Source organism: Haemaphysalis longicornis, unplaced genomic scaffold (assembly GCF_048455015.1).
Source record: "Haemaphysalis longicornis isolate Haplotype H1 unplaced genomic scaffold, Haemaphysalis longicornis Haplotype H1 scaffold_28, whole genome shotgun sequence".
Classification (NCBI taxonomy): domain Eukaryota; kingdom Metazoa; phylum Arthropoda; class Arachnida; order Ixodida; family Ixodidae; genus Haemaphysalis; species Haemaphysalis longicornis.
The window spans coordinates 1,821,542-1,827,603 of NW_027526329.1; positions in this window are offsets into that span (position 1 = coordinate 1,821,542).

The window sequence follows — 6,062 nt, forward strand, 5'->3', positions numbered from 1 at the left end:
TGATATGTTGAAGTGTATCGTCGAAGTCTCCCTCGGCGTCGTGTTCTGCTTCTTTGAGCCAGCTCACGAATGAAGCCGTCACCTTGAGCCCTCGCAGGTGAAACGGCGACAACACCGATCTTTTCCCTGAAGAATCTAGGACGAAGTGTGACACCACTAGTTGTGCGCGCCCACATCCTACAAGAAAACAAGTCACGTTGCCGTCAGCAACAACATGCAGCAAAAGAGTTCACCAAGCGAGGATATGCCGTGCTGTGATGCAGCGAATTCAGTGATGTGGAAATGATTGTGTGCATTGGGGTGCCACGCTGGACGTACCACATTCGGCTTGTTATTGCGGTGACAGGTAAATGCGCAAACGAGGCGTGGTCGAGCTCACCGTGTTCCGGTACATCTATGAATTCCACGGTGACAGAGAGAGAGAGACAGAGAGAGAGAGCCTTTAATGAAAGCTGAAGAGGTCAGTCCCATTAACGAAGAATTTGTTTTATGGTAAAGGCGAGATTAGCCATTGCACTTAGCTTGCTATCGCCCTTGATGTCTGCGCTCTTGATGGCTGAGTGCGATGCTTGCACGGGCAGAAATTTTTTGCAGGCAGCTGTATGATGCGGGCTTCCAAATACAAGTGCCTTACATACATGCTATTACATATTGCATGCATACTATTTTACATTGCCTAAATAGTGAAAAGAGCAACCTTTAAATCGTAAATCAGCGGGAAGCTGAAGGCATGTAAAGTTTGATAACTGCACGTCCCAGGCCTTATAGCTACAGCAAGTGGTAAGCCTGTCTTATATGCACCTCCTGCAGTTGTAACTGCCCTAATTGCACCCAGTGATGGTACAGGACGAGAATATTGGCAGATAAGCCATTTGCAGTGTTGTGGTATTTTATTGTCCCTCTGTTTTCTTAGAACACACCCAGCTCAGTATCATCACAAACTTAATCAGAGCAAAGCGAAGTTCATCCAGCGGTGAGTGGTCAAAGCGCTGTATTCTTATTTTTATGGCGAGCCTTCCCTGACCAGAACACCTGTTCCCATGGCGTTATACACCCATGACTACTATTTCCGATACCCACTTTGGGTTGCCCATAGAAGCAGCCATTCCACTGAGAGAAGGAAGAGTCACCTATGCAAGCCTTCCCCATCGAGATGTCAATAGTCACCTGTACTCATGCTATTGTCACTCCAATTGCCTTTGAAACTCTCAGCTGTGCATTATACTGTCAAAACTGCAAATGCTCAATGCAGGAACACACATGTACACTAGCTTAATCAGCTCAGTAAAGCACTGGGACAGGAAGATGCTTTGAGTCCTCCAGCATATTCATGGTCACTATTCAATATTTCTATCCGGTGATTGCAAAGACACAGCCTGAATGCTTCTAACCCCTTTGCCGACCACATTTTCCCCTCACCATACCAAACTCGTTGCCAAATTACTGCCTCAAGGTCCTTCTGCTTTCTTAAGACTAAAAAATCTCTGCCCTCAAAGTTGCCTCTACATCTGCTCCCTGCCTTGTACTGTTTCCGATAGGAAGAAGTTTCTCTCCAAAGACTTCTAGTTGGAGTGGCCCTCACACTTTTTCAATCTGGACACATGTAATCCCCTGTCCACTGAAATCCATATGCATGAGTCACTAAGTTGTGAATTTTTAATGTCCTTGCACATTGATAGCAGGTATAGGTTCTGAAGAGTTGACTCTGTTGGTATGTTTTGGTGCAACACGTTACGTAAAATGGACTCAGCAAGCCTAAAAAGGCATTTTTAGGGCAACAAAAAGCCAATATAGACACGAATCTAAAAATAGGCCCTTATAGGCACTATCAACAGTTGATTAATTTAATCCCTGTAGTTCGTGCTTATATGTTCAACAAAGTTTACAGGGACTCCAGGAAAAAAATGGGAATTTTGCCTAAAGTTCCGATCTAAAGTGAGAATTTTATTGCGTTGTACATCGGATACGTTCGTATTTTCTTTATGGATAATTAGCGCGTATATAGAAGTTGTATTACGTTGCCATGGTACGATTTACCACTACGTCAAATTAATATTGCTATGTATACTGTTTATTTCTCTTGCTTATTATTCTTCCATGTGCCCATGACTTTTGTTTGCATGACTATGTATAACGTATTAACTGCTATTTTTGGATTGTTATTTTGTGTACTGCATATTGAAAAGTTGATTTCGTTTTATTTTTTTGTTATTGTTGTTGTTGTCAGTGCTATGCCAATCGCTGTAGCCAGGAGGGGGGATAGGGCTTGTCAAGCTGTTCGCACGGCTTTTTCCTTCCCTCTCCTCCTCCATCGCCGATGGAAATTGACCCAATAAAAAAAAAATCTCTAGTTATACTTTGTACATCAGGGCATGAGCTGCGTCACAAATATTATTATGTGCCGGTGCATAACTGTTTTGTGTGCAGGAATTTGCTTTTTTTGCTGATGTTCGCACGGTTTCTGTATATACACGATTGTACTCTACCAGTAATACTTAGTTGCCCTTGTTCCGGTCATCCTTTGTCTCGTGTCAAAATTTTGCCTGTATATATGCGAGTGTATCTTACCAATAAATCCTAGTTGGAAGTAGCACTTGGTCATGTCATCCTTCTTTGTCTCATCCAAATTTTGCACTTTACACGTGTGAAGCCGCCCAAAAGTTCCCGTCGGTTAGCTACATGAGAGATCCAGTACATCACCCACTAAAAGTCTGCATGGCTTCACCTAATAATTAGTCCGTAAGCTACAAGTGAGACTAACACTAGCCATCAAGAGTTAACATCTATGGAGAAAAAGCGAGTAGTATAATGCACAAAAGAAATTGGAAAAGATACGAGGCTGTTTGGGCACAGCTTTTTATTGCAATTGAATCTCCTGGAAAAAAGTCGGTGTTAGGTGCAACAGGGCCTCAGAACACAAGTTGGCTTCAATGCTTGTTTCAGTGAAGTTTCTTCTGAGCCGACATCACAAGCACAGAGTTAGGTAACGGCACTGTAATCAAAACTATCATGCATGGTGGTGTGGCTCCTATACTCAATAAAGTGCAAAGGCTTTATTAGAAGAGAAAAACCACATGCAGTGCTCTTAGAGAAAGTAAATATCTTCATTCAATGGCTTCTGCTTCACCTAATGAGAATGCACTGTCCCCTTATAACTGCTGAAGGTGGTGCAAAAACGGTTCAGCTATTACCAACTCACCCACTGAAAAGAAAGTGCTGGTGATCCCTTTTACATTCCTATGTCTGAGGTGTTTGTAGCACATTGTGGCAAATTTTAATTTTTGTCCCCAGTGCAAATTACAAAAGGCACAAATTGTGGCTCGGTAAACGTTATGTGGTGCTTTTGAATGGACTATGTATTAGGGGTGGGCGATTGATCGATCAACTTTCCGATTAATGCTTTAGTTGCGATTAATTTTTTAGTCGGTCGAAGTCATGTGAGCAAACCGAAACAGGAGTACCGCGTTGAAATTGTGTGCATGCCGAGGACCATATTTGTGTTCAAATAGCCTGCGTGACGTTACAACAGAAAACAATGCAAGTATGCTCAGAGATGATAGCAATTAAAACTGTTGGGACGGAGAAGCATTTTATTATTATCATCGGTGTATGGATTCCATTAAATATTATTTTTGGTCATTTTTCTTTCAAAACCAACACTACCGATTAATTGATTAATTACCAGATTAAAGCTAATCGGATTAAAACGGTCAGACAGATTAATCGGATAAAACTTTTAACCGACACCCAGCCCTACAATGTATGCAACCTACATCTTGGCTTTATTCAAAAGGTGAGACAGTGTACATCATTACTACAATATTGTTCTATGAGGAACAACACTACCACCACACAGGAATTAGAATACCCACGGGTAGATTTCACAAACAGGCAGCCAGAATGCAAAGGAAGCCAAGTAAACCAGAAGAGGCCACCCACTTATTAAACAGCCATCGGTTCCGTTCTTGTGCAAGATGGATAAAGCCTGCCACTTGACCTTACTTCAACTGTGGTATCAAAACAGCTTGTCTGGGTTACTGATGCTGCTTCCTTTTTTTTCTGCCATGCTATAGGTACTCGGTACGAGATGAAATATTTGCTACCACTACAAAATGTCTTAACTAAAAGCCCGCAACCCTTCTAGTTATATATCTTATAGGAGCTTCTGTAGAGACCAGGGCTGCGAGGATATGAAATTCTGCTTTTAAAGCTGTTTTATTGAACTAGCTTTTAATAGGAACAAATATTTTCGAATTAAAGTGCTCTCCTAAAGCACCTTTCTCTTCGAAACGTGTTTTGGTTGAATTGGTCTATGATATTGACAAAATAAAATAAAAAAAGCCGCCCGCGTCTTCCCACGGGGGGAACTCGAGTAAATGCGTCGCATCTACTCGAGTCAAGCAAAACGTCACGTCAAGCGAAAGCCAAGCAAAGACGCCCTTGACTGAACTCCGAACGCGCGCTCCGCCGCTTATATACGTTGAGGGGACTGCGTAAGCCGGTCCCAGTCGACGACGTTGGCGTACTTGTAAAGCGGCGTGGACTCTAGGTGTTTGAGCCAAGCGCGGATGTTGCTTCGCCGGAGAACGGCACACCGGTTATATGCGCAGCGCGCCCGAAGGAGAGGAAACCGCGGAAGAGAGAGTACTGCACATGCGCCGGCCCCAGCGCGTCTGCCGCGGCTATGACGCAACGTGCCGCGGCTATGACGCAACACAATCCAACGCAATCCACTTTAATCCAATCCAATCCAATCCAATCCAATCCAATCCAAATCCAATTCAAGCCAATCCAATCCAATCCAAGCCAATCCAATCGAATCCAATCCAAGGCCCCTCGCGAGAGAGTGTTCGAATCCAATCCAATGCCCCTCGCGAGAGAGTGTTCGCTATCGCCTCGACTCGACGCGCATGCGCAGTGAGCGTGCGGACTACGGACGCCAACGCGGGTGACATCGTGAGTTACTGAAATGCTCTGCATTTAAAAAAATTATGAGCGCTAAATACCAGCGTATGAAAAGAACGAACGACAAATACGACAGCTGCTTGCCTTTCTCGTCCGTTGTTCTTGTAGCGCTCGTATTTTTCAACTCCTTCCGCCTGTCCTTTAGCCGCACGTCACAGGTGCATTGCGGTAAAGCCTGTCGGCGCTAGCGGTGAAAGCGGCGCTAGTTAGCGGTGGCCGATCGGTCATCCAAACTTTTTATGGGCCTGGTACTGGTACTACAGCGGAGTTATGGTGGAGTCAGTGACTCGAACAGGCAACATGAACAGCACGCTTAAAGCAGATACGCGGCGCGTTCATCAACCAACAGCTCGACGCTACACTTGACAATCATGTAAGCAACCGTCCACGACGTTGACCCGCGGCTACGTTGACACAAACTCGGGCATCAAACAAACGCCAAAGCGAACCTACCGCTGCAGAAGGGCGTATGTACCTGCGCAATAGTGATAAAAAAACACCTTACCGCAGTGCATAGCTTCTTGATGCTATGCGCAGTGCCTTCGCGATAAAAGTAAAAAAAAAAGAAAAGCCCACGGTCCAGGAAGTGACGAAAATGCCTTTATCACGTGACTTTTGGCTGTGACGTCACGACCTCGATCTGTTGTTGGCCGGACAGGGCGTCCCCCCTGTACGTGCTGAGAGAGAAATGGCCACAGAAGCAAGTGCGGAAGCTTTCTAGGCTCTCTCCCTCGTAATGCCCAACGCCAGCAAAAGGTCATCTCCAGCTTTCCGGCTCCACGGCAGGGCTGGAGGAGCGGCGGGCGCGCAGTTTCATACGGCCTGCGCTTCGGGTATAGTTCCCACCTTTCACCGCCGCTAGTTCGTGGCGCTTCGGACCAACCCTCGCCAGTTGACCCACAGCACGGGCGGGGTAGAGGAGCGGTGCGCGCGGATTTGCCGCTGCCCTAGCCCTGCCGTGGCTACAAGTGATACCTGCCAGTGTTAATTTACATGGGCGTTCTTAAAATAGTTGATTCCTTACCCCCTTCTGAATTTTCGGTCTATTAGGGTCAAACAGCCTATCATTATCATTCGGAAGCGCCGAATCAAACATT